Raw genomic sequence first — 18,702 nt, forward strand, 5'->3', positions numbered from 1 at the left:
AATGCAATTTTACAATTTCCTTTCATATTTACCAATTACGATCAGCATACAATGAAGTCTTCGTCTCACAGGTACCGTTCTTCGGTCAGCATGGGTACCGTTTCTCGTTCAGCATGGGACGGGACAAAGGGGCAGGGGTGGACGGGGCAATTGCCTCACGGCGGCAAGGTAAAACTAATACTTCATGCAAAGGGATCAAATCAAAGTTACAGTCTCTAGGGCAAGAATCATTTAAAGTCTCTTTCTCTCGATTAGAGAAAGAATCAAAGTCTCTCAAAATGGCGTCGCAGCAAAGTGGGCCATAATAGCTACGAAGTCTACAAAATGGCGGATATCGAGCTGGTAATGGGGTGGCTTCTTCTCGTGCACCTGATTTTTATAGATAACAGTTCAAGTCCTGTAGGGTCTCCATTGGTGGGTTCATAGGTTAGCTTCAAATTGACCAATCAAACACGACAGTTCTCAAGCTTTTACTTAAGCATACATTATCCTTGGAGATGGGTACGTAATTTGCAACATTGTTGTCCAATTAGCTTACTCTCAGAGCCTCCATTGTCCGCACCTGCAAGTCGACCTTGAGTTTAAGAGAAAATATGCCAGGCTGGCACCAACTTTAAGATAAGCATGTGAACAGTTTCTGTGGAAAAGTACAGCTTCAAGCTAAAATACACGTTTAATAGCACAGTGGAAAAATACGAGCATCTAAACCGTGAGACCAGGCAACTAGGCCAAAGCCTCTGCTAAAGTAATGCTAAGCTAAAACATTTCAAACAAGCAAATCGTAGCACACGTTTATGATTAGGTCGGATTAGTGCAATTCTAATACACCACGTTATAAAAAGCACGCGTATAAATGATGGCAAACTACTCTGAGGGCACATTTTGTCCCCGTACAATCTTTATTAATTCGGTTAATATCACACATGATTATTTCAGCACTACGTTTAAGCGTTAATAAATCAAAACCTTCATTTTCTGCTTCATCACTGTCTCGGCTGTCACTACCCCACCTGTTTACCTCACGCCTCTCAATTTGCACCTCTCTACCCTACTTCTCCATACCTCTTACACAAACACACCTCTCTACCACAGTAGGTGCATGTCTCTACATCTCTATCTACCCCCCTTGCAACCTCAACTCTCTATACCTTATCCCTCTCCCTAAAACTCACCTCTCTGTTTCCATCTCACCTCCCTCTAGCTCTGCTCTGTCTACACTGCTGCCTCTCTCAAGCTCATCTCTCTCCTCATTACACGTCACCTTTCTGTTTCTTCATCTTTCTATCACTCTATATTCCTCACCTATCTCTCAGCCTCCTCTCTTCCTCTACCTCACCTCTGCTGGTTGTAAACGTGGCGGCCATGCTGGAACTTAAAAACAAAGATACACTATGCACAATACCATTTCCAGAATCCACCTGCTGCTTTGTTTACTTTTATTTGTTATCGTAAGCATATCCCTGCAAAGTTTAGGCAGCAGGATGTTTTCTTTTTTCTATATGTATTTCTTTATTTTATGTTGCATACGTTGTGTGTGTGTTTTATTATTATTATTGTGTAAGTGGCCAAATGCAAGAACGAGTCAGTGGCTTGAACGAATACTTGAATGCAGGGATGAGTGACAGAATGCACGTATGATGACTTGTTACGTGCCTAAACTTATCACTGATTGAAGCCAGACGTATTGGATTTGCCAGTGCTTGGTGACATATAAACCTAATCTTTGGGGAACTACCACAATACAAAAGAAAAACTTCTGATGGTATTGCAGACATTTTCCAAAAACTGTATGCCCTTGGTCATTCCTCATATGTTAGCACTTCTGGGGCCTGGCCACCCAAAATATAACATTCTGGCTACGGGCTTGTATGGCACAAAGTTCGTGGCGGAGTGTTTTCTCTCTGCTTTATGCTTACTTGCATGCTCTGGCATCCCGTATCAGAATGTGCTGGGAATAGCATCACCATGTGGTGAGGCCAGAAATCTAATTTCCTCATCTCAAAATTATTCAGATGAGACAGCGACAAAACACAAGCGCCCCTTTGCTAAGAGCGAAAAGGCTGTTTCGTAAAACAGGTCTATGCACGAGAATCAAACCATGGAAAACGCTCTATAGCGTTATCCACAGAGTCATCCTACGTAGCGCAAGCCACCCTTAAACCTTCCACTAATAACCACGACCACTTTTATTTCAGTATCTTTAAAGCACAAATTCACGCGAAGGTACGTAGGTGCTATGGGGGAAAAAAGTGATTCCAGAGGTTGCCCAGAATTCAAATTGAGTAGTATTAAACAAATACATTATACATGTTTCCTGCGTATTGTCGAATAGATTCTGTTGTATACGCAAGGTGAAAACAACCATGTTTTAACTGTTTCCTAAATTCCATCAATTTAGATGCATTTCTGAGCACATAAATAAGCATGTTCCGCAAGTTGGCTGGACTGATTGTAATATGTTGAAAGTGTTGGCAGATAAGCAAAGTTAGATAGCTTTGCAATGGTTGAGTCGTTATGACAAAAAGGCATTAACAATGTGAACCCCTTGTGAGTAGTTAAATAAGCGGTTCATTCTCCCCCGTGCACATAGATGAAAAGAGACAATTCTTCACTGCAGACTGTATTTGCTCTTCAAACGACAACCTAAAATCAGTGATCTCTGTAAGATTGTTTACTTTTTGCACAGACACAGGTGTTTCTTCAATTGAAGTCCAAAGGTTGCAGTTCCAGAGTTGATGAGATCTAAAAGTTAGGAAGATCTCAGGTTTGTCCCTATTCAATTTTAATACTGTAGGAGGCTGGCCCTCCATGTAGTGTATAAACTAAGCACATTGTGTAGGGGGTCCAGGCAACCACATGTTGGTTTCCAAAGGCAAAAACTAGATCACCTAATGCTCTAATTTTTGAAGTAGCTTGGTCGAGTATTTAGGCTAATCTTGGAGAAGTGCAAAGCATTTGTGGTACTCACAGTATCAATCATGTGACTCACACATTCAAAGGAATAACTCAAGACTAATTTATAAAAAAAACTTCATATTTTTATATAATTTTTGAGAAAAAGTTTATAAAAATGTGTTAAGTACTTTTTAAGTTATGAATATTTCAAGGTTTAATAAATGCAATCTTTCTGCACATAGTTATGCACCATAGGAATCAAAGGAAGGCCACCTGTAAAAATGAATATAAAATCATACGTTTGCTTTACCAAGTTCAGCTTTGGCAGGTTGGTCGCAGTCAGACGGGCATACTGTGCCAGCAGGAGAAGTTTGGGTGGCTCCCGGTTCCGGCAGGAGCAGCGTTGGAAAGATTCTGAGCTGGTGAAAGGGCCACTGCGAGGGACCACTTGGAAAAGGTAGGCAGGAGCAGGTTTAAAGGTGGTACCTTGGGGTACCCTTGTGGTGTTGTGGTCGAAAGGGGTGAGGGAGCCTTGGGGCACAGCTGGTTCCTCGTTACAAGGCGCAGGGCAGCCGGATGCAGGACGAGTTGTTGATCCAAGGGCTGAGTGCTAAGATACCTCTCTGGTCCAGATGCAGGTCGTGGTCAGGGTCACTTGCAGGACAACGGGGGCACTCTGGCAGGAGGTCTGGAGTGTTCCTGAAGTCCCTGGACTGGGGGTTTCTTCTGGTACAGTTGCAGCTCAGGCGGAGCTATTTTACTTGGTTCCCGATGTCCACTGACCACTACCTGGGGTATTGGCGTGACTCGGCCACTGGAGGGCGCAGTGCCAAGAAGCTTGGCACACTTGTGGGGTTTGTCCTGGTGGTCATCGGTGTGTCGTCGGGTCCGACTGCGACTTCCAGTTTGGGAGATATCGGCCAGTCAGTGAAATTACCCTCACTGGCTTGTGTGCTTTTGCTTCGTTGTAGAGTGGACCTCCCCTCAAAAGGGAGATCTGGGACATTTTTTTAAGCCTAGAGGTCCCCTGGGTTTCTTGGGGTCAGTCCAGTGTCCAGCTCCTCCGCAGCAGCGATTTTCGGGTCCTGGGTGCAGCAGGCAGAGTTGGACACCTTTTCTTGATGCTGCAGGTGAACTTTCTGTTGCTTTGGATCTTCTTTGGTGCTTGTCTTCTTTGTCCTTTTGAGTCTTAAATCTTGGCCTGGGGGGCACTAAATACTGAATTTAGTGGGCATTTTATGGGAACCTGGTAGTGCCCAATGGGACTTTGGGTGGCTACACCCACTATAGTGACCACTTCCAGTGGTAAGGGTCACTACCCTAAACCTCAATGGCTATTTTCTTCTATCCCAAGATGGAGGAAACTGAAAAAGAGGGTCCACCTCAAAGGCAATACCTTTGGGGTGGTGCATGCCAGGTGAGGCCACTCCTCCTACCCTTTGTTAGGTTTACCACCTTTGCTCCAGTCAAAAGTGGGGGTTTGCAAAGAGGGATGCCATCTACTGCTAGCAGCTGGCTTGGGGGTCAAGTTTCAAGGGCGGTAAGCCATTTGAAGCTCACTGCCCAGACAGTGCACATTCCTGAGGTATGGGTTGTTAACTCCTCCACCCAGGAAGGGCAAAGTCTTGCAAACCAGAGAGGCAGGCCTCTCCCCCAAGGTTTGTATATTGGCTGTCCGGAGGTGGCAGCTGGATAGGACCAGTCAACACCCATGCTAGGATAGTTAGCTTTTGCAGGGGGTATCTCTAATGTGGCCCCTGAGTACATTTAGAGATAAATCCAAGACTGGCACCAGTTTCGATTTATCATTCCGAGTTGTTTGATGCCAAACAACCCAGGGTTCTGAGTAGCCATCATGCAGCTGGGAATCGTGTTTTGACCAGTGTCCAGCACCTGTATTAACATTCACTCACTATGTCCCAGGTCTGGCAAGGACACAGTGGGGGCATATTGCTCATGCAGCTATGCTCTCACATATAATATGGAGCACACTACCTTAAGACTATAAGGCCTGCCAGAAGGGTGTCTTACCCATAGTAAATGCAGTGTATGGTGGACAAGCACACGGACAGTATGCCATGTTGAGTTTTAGTATTGGGTTTGCACCAGAACACTCAGCCTGCAATGACATTGCTTGGTGCATCCGGATGCATGGACCTAGAGGATGGCACAATCAGTGCTGCTGCCCCCAGGGGCCTACCTCTAGTGCCCCATGTACCTGGGCACATAGGTGCCCACTTACTAGGGACTTATAGTGGCAGCTAAGGGTGTATCCATTTGTGCCAAAGCATCACAACAGATTTAGGGAAAGAGCTCTGGACCAGGGAACCTGGTTAGTAGGGTCATGGGCACTACAGTTTTTAGGACTCATCAACATCAGGCAAAAAGTGGGAGATAACCATGTCAACCCTCTCTCACACTACCCCCCCCCCCAACTAAAAAGAATGAGACTATCCTTTCCCTAGTGAGTCCTGGTGAGGCCATCTGCATTGGCATGGGCAGCCCCAGGTTTGTGTTCCACTTGAAAGTCCATCCCCTGTACGGAAATGAACCACCTAACAGTTTGGGGTTTTCAAATGAAGTGAGAGCCAAACCGGTATGGCCTCAGCTTCTTCAGGGCCCAAACCATAGCAAAGGCTTTCCTCTCTATGGCACTCCATTTTTGTTCCTTAGGGAGTAGTTTCTTGCTTATAAGAGCAACTGGCTGGTCATGTCCATCATCACTTTTCTAGAACAGGACTGATCCTATTTTCATTTCAGATGCATCTGTTTGGACTGTGAATTCCCTGGAGTAGTCTGGTGCTTGCAGAACTGGAACACTGCACATAGCTTCCTTCAGAGTGTTAAAGGCCTCTTGACAACTCATTGTCCAGTTGATCTTTTTGGGCATTTTCTTGGAGGTGAGCTCTGTGAGAGCGGCAACTATATTGCCATAATCCCTCACAAACCTTCTATAGTACCCTGGTCAAGCCAAGCAATGACCTGACTAGTGTCTTGGATGTGGGAGCTTCCCAAGCCAGGATAGTCTGGATCCTGGGTTGGAGGGGTTGCACTTGGTCTCCACCAACCAGGTGACCCAAGTAAACAATGTTTTCCTGCCCTATCTGGTACTTACTGGCCTTGATAGTGAGACCTGCCTTTTGCAGAGCCTCAAGGACCCATCCAAGGTGGATAAGGTGATCCTGCCAGGTGGAACTATAGACAGCTATGTCATCCAAGTAAGCTCCACTAAAAGTTTCCAGTTCAGCAAGGACTTGGTTCACCAACCTCTGGAAGGTGGCAGGTGCATTCTATAGTCCAAGGGGCATAACAGTGAACTGATAATGCCCGCTAGGAGTAGAAAAAGCTGACCTCTTTTTTGTTCCTTGGTTCAGACCAATCTGCCAGTACACAGATGTTAAATCAAAGGTACTTAGATATTTGGCTGCCTCTAATCTGTCTATGAGCTCATCAGCCCTTGGAATTGGGTGTGCATCTGTTTTTTGTCACAGAGTTGAGGGCCCTGTAGTCCACACAAAACCTAATTTCCTTTTTCTCTCCTTTGGAGTGAGGCTTGGGGACTAAAACTACTGGGATAGCCCAGGGACTCTCAGTGGGTTCAATAACCCCAAAATCCAGCATTCTTTTCACTTCTGCCTCTATGGTCTTTCTGACATGGTCTGACTGTCTATTGATTTTGTTTTTGACAGGCATGCTGTCACCAGTGCCCACATCATGGGTGCACCAGTTTGTCTTTCCAGGGGTCAGAGAGAAGAGTTCAGCATACTGGTTGAGGACTTGCCTGCAATCAGTTTGCTGTTGTCCTGTGAGGGTGTCAGACAAGACCACTCCATCCACATAACCAACTTGGGGATTGCAGGAGAGGAGATCAGGGAAAGGCTCACTCTCAACTTCCTGTCCCTCATCTCTAACCACAAGCATGGTCACATCAGCTGTATCATAAAAAGGTTTTAGGCGGTTGACATGGATGATTCTTTTGGAATTTTTGCAACTACCCAGGTCAACTAAATAAGTGGCCTACACTTTTCTATCAAGTATGGGATAAGGCACAGATCATTGTTCCGGGGGGGGGGGGGGGCATTAGAGCAACTGGCTTCAACATCATATCTTTCTGCCTGGTTGGAACTCCACCATAGCAGCTTTGTGGTCATACCAGAGCTCCTGGCTGTCCTGAAGATTTTTGCTGGCTTTTTCCATGTACTCAGCTATTCTAGAATGTAGACCAAGCACATAATCCACAATATCCCATTTGGGCTGTTTGAGAGGCTTCCCCCAGCCTTCCCTCACAAATCTTAGTGGTCCCCTAACAGGGTGCCCAAACAAAAGTTCATATGGAGAAAAACTCCCTTTTGTGGCACTTTCCTGTAGGCAAACAGCAGGCAAGGAAACAGGACATCCCAGCTCCTTCTGAGCTTTTCAGGACATCCTCCACAAATGCCTTTTGGGGTTTGGTTGAATCTTTCTACCAGCCCACTGGTTTGTGGATGGTATAGGGTAGTGAATTTATAAGTCACTCCACATTCCTGTCACGTGTGTTTTAAGTATGCAGACATGAGGTTTAACCCTCTGTCTGATACTACCTCTTTAGGGATCCTTACCCTGGTGAAGATACCCAGGAGGGCTTTGGCAACTGCAGGTGCAGTAATGTTCCTAAGGGGTATTGCTTCAGGATACCTAGTGGCATGATCCACTACCACTGGTATGTATCTGTGTCCTGATGCTTTTTGAGGGTCAAGGGGGACAACAATGTGGATCCCCAACAATTCAAAGGGTACCCCAACCACTGGAAGTGTCATTAAGGGGGCCTTTAAGTGCCTACCAGCTTTGCCAGTGGCCTGGCAGGTGGGGCCAGACTGAAAAGTCCTTCACTTTTTGAGACATTCCTGGCCAATAAAAGTAGTTAACTACCCTACTCTAAGTTTGTTTTTTGGCCCAGATGCCGTGCTAGCAGAATGTCATGGGTTAGAGGGTGAAGCAATTCTCTGAACTTCAGGGGCACTACCATCCTCCTGGTTGCACCAGGTTTCAGGTCTCTGGCCTCAGTGTACAGGAACCCCTCCTCGTAATAGAGCCTGTGGGTACAATTGACACTTCCTAGATCCTCCTGAGCAGCTTGCTGCCTCAGGCCTTCAAGAGTGGGACAGGTTCTCTGCCCCAGCACAGATCTTCCCTGGAGGGTCCCACTGGACCCAAGAGCTCAGGGTGGTAAGGCCCAAGCTCTTCAGGCTCAGTTTCCTCCAAGGTGGGTAACTCTTCCTCCTGAGAAGAGGGGTTCTGTCTTGTGAAGCTGGTCCCCCAGTCTTCTTGCCTTTTCTCTTGGGAGGCTGGTCCACTATTTCAGGATCCAGCTCTCCTTTTCCTCTCTGAAATGTGCTCTGTGTCCTTGTCTTGACACATGCCCATTCAGAGATCCCTGTCATTGCTGCATGGGTCTTCAGTTCTACCTCAGCCCAGGGGGAATGCTCCAGGTCATTTCCAATCAGGCAATCTACAGGGATGAATGAGGACACAACCACTTCTTTCTGCCCTACTACTCCCCCCCCATTTAAAGGTTACCATAGCCATGGGATGGAACTGTCTAATTGTCAGCATTGGTGACAGGATAAGACTTCCCTACCAGGAAATGATTTGAGTGGACCAGGTTCTGAGTTACTATAGTGATACTAGCTCCTGCATCCTTCAATGCTTCTATCTTTTCCTCATTAATCAAAGGGTGCTGTCTGTATTTTTGCATACTACTTGACCAAGCAGCACAGGATAATTCTATTCCACCCTCAGTGACTAATGTTGCCTCTGTGGGGACACGGACATGGTCAGACCACACCTCTGACCCCATTTGGATATTGGCAACTGCATTTACTGCAGGTTGACTAGGGACATTTTTCTTGTTTTTACAGCTAGAGTCTCCAATTTGGTGCCCTTTGGTTTTGCAGTCTTGGCACCAAGCCTTGCTGGGGTCAAAGTGTCTCCCTTTGTGCCACCCTTGGACTGTGAGAAGTCTCTGGGCCCACCCTCCTGTGCAGATTTTTGGCGGCCTTGAGAAGACTCTCCCGAGGCACAGTTTTGGTCACCCTTGTTTTGACACAGTGGTCTGCCTTCCTCCCCAATTCCTGAGGGGAAAGTGGACCCAGGTCTACCAGATGTTGATGTAGCCTATCATTGAAACAATTACTAGCCAGATGGTCTTTCATGAACAGGTTATACCGCCCATCATAATCTTGTACCTTGTTTCCAGCTAATCAACCACCCAGTATCTTTACTGAATAGTCCACAAAGTCTAACCAGGTCTGGCTCTGGGTTTTTCCAAGTCTCCCTGAACTTTATTCTGTACTCTTCAGTTATACATCCAAAGCCCTCAATCAGGGTATCCTTCATGAGGTCAAAGGATTTAGAAACTGCCTCATTCAGTGTCAGAAGCCTATCCCTGCATTTTTCTAAGAATAACTCCCATATCAGGGTGTCCCAATGTTTCTTTTCAATTTCCCACCCAATGCAGGCTCTTTCAAAGGCAGAAAACCTTTTTACTATATCATCCCCTTCAGTGAAGGGAGGGACAACTCCTTTTGGGAGTATGATGTTAAGAGAAAAAGCTTTCAACACTTGAATGCTGCCATAGAGATTGGCCCTAAGCTCAGCTCCTTTGTTTCTCTATCTCCAAGAGCCGACTCTCTAAGGCCAGTCTCTTGGTCAGGCTGGCAATATCCAGGTCTGTCTCGGTGGGTGCTCTAGAGCTGCTGAGAGAAGAGGAGCTACCCTAATCCCAGGATCTTCACCCACCACAGATGCATCATCATCATCATCATTTTAATCTGGAGGGTTATCGCTTTCATACTGGGCCACCAGAAACCTAAGTTTATCTGTTTTTGGGCTCTTTCCAGTCTAAATTTTGTATAGTCTGCAGAGTTTCCTTAATTGGTTATAACTATATACCTCATAAGGTTCCAGGTCGAGCTCCTGGGTTCTGACCTCTGTATCAGACATATTAATTTTTCTAAAGTTGGGACCTTTTTTAGAAATTTAGAATCCCCTTTTTTGGATAAGCCAACTAAAATAAGGACTTTTAAAACTTTTTGCTACACGTGTAGGGACTTAACCAGGGCCCCAACAATTATTTTAAAAATTTGCAAAAAATGTTTAGTCAATAAAAAATAAAACAGAATTAACTAAAGGAAATTTGGAGAGTTGTCCGTGTGCTCACAAAATTGACAAAGTGGTATCAGCAAATGCAAAGTCTATCCCACCGCTGAGACACCAAATATAGGAGGCTGGCCCTCTATGTAGTGCACAAACTAGGGACACTGTGTAGGGGGGTCCAGTAAACCATAAGTTGGTTTCCAGAGGCAGAAACTAGATCGCCTAATGCTCTAATTTATCAGGTAGCTTGGTCCAACAGTTAGGCTAATCTTGGAGAAGTGCAAAGCATTTGTTGTAATCTGTATATCCGTCACGTTTGTGATGGAGTATTCCCCTCCACTGAGATCTAAATCAGGCCAAAAGTCAAAAGTTTAGCCGATTGCAATGGAGTGTGGGCTGGATACAAGGACCGAGATAGGCTAGCTGAACAAAGTACCTTAAATCCTGGTTGCGGAAGGCCAGCGTTGAGGATGCATCACGCAGCAGTGATTCTGGGCTGTGATGAGAGGTCCTGCTTCGACAATGCGTTGAGCAGCGGGTAGTCATAGGAGCTGCGGGGACCTGCGACGAGTACTTTTCGTGTGGCAGCGGTTCCGAGGAGCTGTGGGGCTGCGATGCGAAGCCATCTGTCAAGGATGCATCACGCAGCAGCAGTTCAATGGAGCTGCAGGGTCCTGCATCAAGGATGCATCATACAGCAGTGGTTCTGATGTAAGGCTGCAAGGCGGTGTTTCACGCTGGGTTGGTTATGCTGGGACCACAGCTGGTGGCAAAGCACCTTCAGGCTCACCCCCAAGGGTTCAGGACTGGGGTGGCACCACTTTGGGGGCAAAACTCCCAGCAGACAGGTGCTAGGTTTGAGGTGGTTGGAACCTTTTATGTCCCTGAGGCTCTGAATAGGAGGCCAACTAACTAGCCCTTGGAGTCACTCTGGTAGTCCTGGATTCAAGATGGAGGTCCAGACATTTTCACTCAGGCAGCAGGGCAGCAGAACAGCAGGTCTTCTTGTATTAGAGCTGGACAACAGTTCTTCTGAGACTTCCACAGGTTCAGAGGTGAGAAGCCAAGTATGAGGGTCCAATATTGATACTTCGTGCCAGCTTTGAAGTAGGAGAAGGTTCTGGAGGTTTCCACCACTGAAGGAGTTTGGAATTTCCTGCCTCCCTGCCCTGGCCCCAGCATGTCTAGGGACACAAAAGGCTAATGTGAAACCCTTTGTGAGTGTGCGGAGGTACAGCTTTTGTGAAGGGTAAGTGTGGTAGGTGACAGCTCCTCCCCATCAAGTAAGAGATGGCCCATCCTGGCAACACCTATTCCACCTTTGTCTTACTGTCTAGGAGTAATACACAAAGACTGATGGCTACCTACATCTAATCCTGTGACAAGGCACCAAATGGTGGGGACAAGAAAATGCCAATTTTCTAAAATTTTCAAAACGGTGATTTAAGATACAATGTCACCATTGAAGAGTTGTTTAAATTACATTTTTTTAGGCACTAAACTCAACATTCCTATGTGCTTCCAATTAAATGTTATCACTTATTAAATATAAGAAGGTAACCCAATAACATCCCATGAGTGTGGCAGAGATTGCAGTAGTGAAAAACAATCTAAAGAGTTTTTCACTACCAGGACATGTAAAAGTTCAAAATACATGTCCAACTTTGTAAAATCACTGCACCCTGCCCTGTGGATTGCTTACACTAGGGGACACATATGTATTAAAAGAAAGGCTTAGATTTATTTTCCCAGGTTGAACTGGCATTTTAAAACTGCACTCATAGGCTGCAATGACAGGCCTGAGACATGTTTGAAAGGGCTACTTAAGTGACTAGCACAATCAGTGTTGCAGGCCCACTAGTAACATCTAATCTACATGCCCTGGGTACATGCAGTATCACTTTACTAGGGACTTAGAAGTAAATTAAATGTGCCAATTGGTTGTAAGCCAATTTCATCCTGTTTAAAGAAGGGAGCACAAACACTTTGACACTGGTTAGCAGTGATAAAGTGCCCAGAATCATAAGTGCCAACACAAACAGGTTCAGAAAACCTGTATGGTGAAGGCAAAACATCTGGGGATGTCACTGCAGAGAGGGCCAAGTCCAACAGTCATGCAGTCGACCTCATTTAATTCAATAAACTGTCTAAATGGTTTAGTATCTGAAATAATGATCTTTTAAATTGTAATTTGGTCGAGGAGGAGGACTGATTGATTGGGAGATCTGCAAAGCACAACATGTACTCTAAAAGAGTGCCCTAAATGATATAGGTAGTATTGTAGTGTAGCCATTTTTAATATAGCTTCATGCACGTTAGTTTAACATACTAGGCCGCTGTGCACTTTGCCCTAGATACATTTTATTCAGCCTCGTACTGTTATTTTACAATAACCAGTTTTACGGTCTTGTTTTTATTTCCTTCTATCACACTGTTTAGCTTAGTTCAGCACTGTGTTCTCAAATAATGCATTCTTGATCGCTATGTGCTTCGTCAAGGCTACAGTCTGGTACATTGCCGGTAAACGTGGTAGAAGTTTAGCCTCCAGTCTTCATAGAAAATACACATCCTTACGTAGGGACATTTTCTTGGAACATCTGCGTGTTAGTTATAAAAACACTTCCTAGTCCTAGTACAGGTCAGAGGGAGATTCCAGCCAGGAACCTACAACTAGATGCCTACTGCCCCGTTGCAGATGCAGATGCAGATTACAGGCCTTTGCTCAGGTATGAGGGTTGATGTCCTCCCGGGGGAACCTGAAAGGCAGGCTTAGAGCTTCACATGCTGTGCTAGGAATATGACTTAGAGAGAACATAATCTAGCGGCACTATGATAGCTTTATTCTTGTGCTTCACTCTCATCGTTACTATTTTAATCGTACTGTGTTGTATAGTTCTGGTTATTGCAGCTCACGCTTTGCTATCTAAAATGCAGTCCTTTTATTAAACCAATCTTTAAAACTTAAACTGCCTCTGTCATTTATATATGAGACCGCACTGTGTATGAGAGAACCGGTTGTGACCTGAGTGACCACGACTTCCCTGGGAAGTGCTAAGATGTCATGCGCTCGGCTGCACAATTGTCTCCCCCACTTGGGAGAGATGAGGCACTGCTAGTTAGCCGGAGCAAAACCCGGATTAAGAGTGACAAGGGTCCTTCACAGTGGGTCAGACTTCGTCCCCCACACTGTGAACGAGCTTGCCGCTCAAAATCCAGTAGTCTCATTAGGATAATGAGAGCCTACGCGACAGTATCAACATTAAATTCTTCAATTTTCTCTTTAAAGAATTGTGCAAATATATTCCTTGTCATGGATGGACCATCATTTGTTTTACCTCACACAAGTGCCTGACTATAGAAGAGCCATTTAGGCCTGAGGGTTTTTGGCTAAAACACAAGAAGATTTCCTCTGGATGTCACCTTGTCAGCCAGTGGAGAAAACATGCAGCTGGAGCGTCTCGTCCAAGGAGACGGCTAGGAGGAAAAAAGCCAATGGCAGAATAAAGCTAAAAAAACTTGCCATCAGGAATAGCACAGGAACTTGCCAAGGGGAAACAGCAGAGAAATTAGAGGCAGGACCAAGACCAGAACCCAGGAGCATTGCAACATACAGAGCTGTGACAACCACAGGCCTAAATACTGAAATATGACTTGGAAAGGGAATTAAGACCAAAGAAAGTACTTCCTTGATATTGGTTAGGAATTTTTTTCTTATAGTTTAAGGGATGACAGGCATGATGGATTTGGTTGATGACTAGGAAGTCCATTCCCAACATGGAGCCATCATTTCCTACTGCTGGGTCCTTCCTGATGCCCAGACACATGGTGTGGACTCCAGGAGGCACCCCATCACCCTGTATGGATGCTGCTGGTAAGTTTTATGCAAGAACATCCATCTGGTGTGCCCACCATTACTGTGAGAAGGCTTCTTGTCAACATATGCATTCCTCTGGGGTACCTGCAAAAAGTAAAGTCACATGACCAGGGGATGTGTCCAAAAACCCCCATGATGGTTTTAAAACTGTTTTATTAATTGGAACAGTGCTTTCAAGATATAAGGGGCCAAAAAATCTACTTGAAGCAATGCTTCACTTTTACAGTCTTTATGCTTTTTATAATCGTTATTCAAAGTTCACTAATCATTTTGTATAGCAGGTGAATCAGTTCTGACCCCAACAGTGTTCTGATTTGCAAAGTTGTCTTTTTAGAGCCATCAGTTCCATGTTATATCATTTATTCAGTTTGTTATTCATCCTCCGTTTATCATTGTAAACTGTAAGCAGAATTTCAAGATTATCCTAACTTTGCTCCATCTTATTAGATCCATCTAAAGCAGCGACAATTAAAGATTTAAATTACACCAACTTCTAACCATTTTTTAGAGACATATGGAAATTCAGCTTCGGCTGCATTAAATCATCCAGTTTCACTTTGATTGAAGAATGTGGGATAGGGGAAAGGGGAGGCATGAGGGGATCATCCTTTTGCCAACTTTTATTCACTTTAAATGTTGTTTGAGAATTACTGCCAGGCCATCTCACTGGCTTTCACTCCTCCCTGCAAAAATCAGATGATACCCTCATGGGACTAATTCATTTAAGACAGTAACACATTCCTGTATCTGCTATGTTTCACTCAGACATAGAAAATCAACTTTCTGAATTAAATATTAAATGTTATGTCAATTACTAACTGCAGAGTGGGCATTAATAAGCCCTTACCAACATAAGGAGTGACCACACCCACCCCACAGAAAGCTAGACCTTTACCCAGAAAGAATGCTTCAATAATGTTTGCGAAAACAATGTCTTTATTCACCTGGATCTGTGGGATATAAATATATATCAATTAAAAAAAATAAAGGTTACATGGACGTTATAGTTAGAGTCACATTTTAAAAGTACAAAACCATCGAAATTTACCTGTTAGAGTTATTTCAAGTTATTATAACTCGCACTGCGACCCCACCATGCACAGTCACGTGATTAACAATTTTACTGCAGATGTTGCAGTGACATTATCAATGATGTTATCAAAGATGTCATGACTGCTGTAATTTGTGCAGTGCATGGCAAAGGTGTGAGTTATAGATAACTAAGAGTACAAGTTATAGTTACTTGAAATAACTAACTATAACGTGAATTTCTACCCCCAGTCACAAAGATCTGGGTTTAATCAATGTTTGCATTGTTCAGCATTCCGTCCATCATTTGTTTTTTTTGCTTTTGTTCCCTAAGTGGGAAGGGTATTTCCAGACGTATGTCCCGTGCTCACTGCGCCACTGGATTCAAGCTAGCCGAGCTGAAGAAGGGTGATACCCTGAAACCAGTCCCAGGATGCTTGATTCTAGTCCAGGGAGGACCTGGCCTGGCAGTTCGGGCTGGACTGTTCCCGTGGGAAACAGGGTTAAGACTAATTTACATATGGCTGGGACCAAATTGCAGTGGCATGGAGGGCAAAAACAAATGATGGATTAAACCCAGCTCTTTGTGACTGAGACTGAATGTTTGCATTGTTCAGCACTCTGGCATCATTTGTTCTTTTTGCTTTTGTCGTCCTAAGTAGGACGGGTATACCCACACATGGGTACCGTGCTCATTGTGCCACTGGATTCAAGCTAGCATGGCGGATGACGGGTGATACTATGAAACCGGTCCCAGGATGCTTGATTCTGGTCCAGGGAGGACCTGGCCTGGCAGTTTGGGATGGACTGATTTGCATATGGCTGGGTCCAAACTGGGATGGTGTGGTGGGCAAAAAATCAATGGATTAAACCCAGATCTTTGTAAATGAGGGTGAATGTTTGCATTGTTCAGCATTCCGTTCATCATTTGTTCTCTTTGCTTGTGGGAGGGAGAGGTTTCTGCTAGTCTCAGAAGAGCGAGCGCTTTGATTGGCTGGCTGTTGGAATGTTAGAAATTAGACAGATGGCATTACTGTTTACCGTGAAATATTGAAGGTGTTGTGGGAATGAAATCTTTGGGGGGCAGCAGAAAAGAATTCTGTTCCCGTAGATTTAGAGAGGAGATGTATAAGGGATAACTACTGTGAAGATAATAAATGTATATAGTTTTTAACTAGTTTTTACAATCTAGCGGGACTTTCGCAGGATCATGAATAGTAAAAAGTAGTAGAGGAGTTCTCAATACATTCCATTAGTAGGAATGCATACTGTGGTCTCTGTTTTTGAGAGGAAGTGTGTAAGAGATAAGTACTGTGATGAGTGGATGGTCAATTTTTATTTAAAAAAAAAAAAAAAAAAAGTTTCTACTTTTCACGATCCTGCAAAAATCTTGTGAGATTGTAAGGAGTAGGTGATCTTAGTATACACTGTAGTATGCACACTTGCTACTGTAGGAAGCTCTATTCATGGAGATTGTGTTAATCAGAGTTTACTATTTATGGCCATTTGCTTTGAAAGAGTTGTGAGTAGAGTACAGTCTCTTCCCACACCATACTATGCTCACCTATGTAGGGAGGGGTGCTAGTGGAGAGGACAGTCCCTGGACAGAGTATACTATGCACACCCATCATCCAAGAAAGAGGTCTAAGTAGCAGGCCCAGTCTCTCTCCACACACTGTACTCCATATACCAGTCATCTGAGTGAGAGGTGTGAAAGGACAGGCCAGTCATTATCCACACATTGCTATGCTCCCCCTTCATCTGAGAGAGAGGTCTGACAGGAGAGGCCAGTCCATCTACATGCTGTACTATGCCACCTGTCATCTGAGAGAGTGGTCTGACAGGACTGAGTAGTCCCTTCCCACACACTACTATGCACATTTGTCATCTGAGCGGAAGGTCTGAAAGGAGAAGCCAGTCCATCCACACACTGTACTATGTACACCTGTTATCTGAGAGAGAGGTCTGAAAGGAAAGGCCTGGTACTCCACACAAACTACTACGCACACCCGTCATCTGAGAGAGGTCTCAGTGGAGAGGCCAGTCTCTCTCCACATGTCCTACCATGCACACCAATCATCAGAGAGAGAGGTCTGAAAGTTGAGGCCAGTCTCTCCCTACACCCCACTGCACACAACTGTCACCTGAGAGAGAGAAAAATATATAATTCATTGTTCTACCTTAAACAATATGAATATTGTTCTATGTTGTTCCAAATTACAGTAAAACACTGTAATTAACTTAGTTCTAAATGTACGATCTCACAATGAGATCACATAAGCCGAACATGAATTGCAGCCCCCTCGGAGTCCACGCAAGGGATTGTGCATCTGGCACCCGCAAGCATTTATCAAGAGCAATCGCATTTCAAAATAAATAAATATCCAACCGTCTTTATTCACTATTCTATCATAGATTAGCATTTAATAATAAATGAAAACATGACCAAAAAAACATATACAACAGATGAGAATGAGATTTAGAACTTTACAATCTTGTGAGTCTCCCGCAAGCTTTTTGCGAAGCTCTCAAGAGGATAATGACACCTCAAGAAAACATTGCTGGTGACCGGTCTCGATATCAGAGTTGCAATAACTGAGCAAATAAACAATTTCTATTAAAATATTGAATATTTATGTGTTTAATACTCACACACATTTTAGAAAGATTTTGCAAACTGTGAAACACATCCTGTTATGTAACAATTGAAAAAACAATATTTTTTACAAAATAATGTCTGAACACAACACATATTATGAAGTGATTCTACCATACATACACTCACAAAAATAATTACATTTACTTAGAAATTCACTGAAAAAAAAAACAAAGGTTAAAGTAACTTTATAGGTAGGTGTAATAAAAAGATCTGTTTTTGTTTAAAAAAAAAAAATATTCACTGAAAAACCAAAGGTTAAAGTAACGTTATAGTTAGGTGAATTTCCCAGTGACAACTTTAATGTTTTGAGCTAAAACAAACATGGAAATTCAGCAGGTATAGTTAGCACCACTAACTATAACTTGCACCCTCCCATGCACTGCTTATGACTCACATATGACATCACTCATGACATGTTTTATGACTCACATATGACATCACTCATGACATGTTTTATGACATCATTCAAGACATTACTGATGACATCTCAAATGACTTCATGGGTAACATCACTGATGACCTCATCTAAACTTCACTTTCACATATATTGCTCTATAATTTAATACGAGAGAACTGCCAGTAAGTACAAAATAGCTCAGGAGAAAATCACCCATTAGTACACACCACACTATTACACCATACATTCAACACACTTAGATGTTGAAATAAAGCATTATGTCCAACATTGATCAATGCTACCTGTATAGCGTATGCTATAGGCTCAAATTAACAATTGACTACAGATAGATTAGAAACACTCATTGACTGCAGCGTTCATTATCTATACAATTGTTGACAGAAAGCCAAAATAGTTAATTCCAGTTCAGAATAAATAGCCTATTACATACACCTTTAATCTGTATCAAACCCATGACATTCACTGAACCTATATTGAGAAGTAAACTCAATAGGAGTAGATATGTGGGTACTGTAAACTGTATTCACTCTATGGAGAGAGTTTACTCTGTACCACATTGTTTGGAACCAGGGAACCTCTTATGAGAAATACACTGCAGAGTATTAAAACAAATCTACTAAGAACAGTGTATATTCTATGCAACAGTTGTCAAAAAAAAAAGATACTAGCTGCAAAAAAAAAGAGAGATCTGAA

At 43.7% G+C, this 18,702-nt stretch overlaps 1 protein-coding gene across 5 annotated transcripts in view; it reads right to left on the reverse strand.

Moving 5' to 3' along the window:
* MILR1 (mast cell immunoglobulin like receptor 1) overlaps positions 1 to 18,702 on the reverse strand; it is a 305,761-nt gene that overhangs the window by 199,076 nt on the left and 87,983 nt on the right. The window lies entirely within an intron of this gene.

Source organism: Pleurodeles waltl, chromosome 7 (assembly GCF_031143425.1).
Source record: "Pleurodeles waltl isolate 20211129_DDA chromosome 7, aPleWal1.hap1.20221129, whole genome shotgun sequence".
Taxonomy (NCBI): Eukaryota; Metazoa; Chordata; class Amphibia; order Caudata; family Salamandridae; genus Pleurodeles; species Pleurodeles waltl.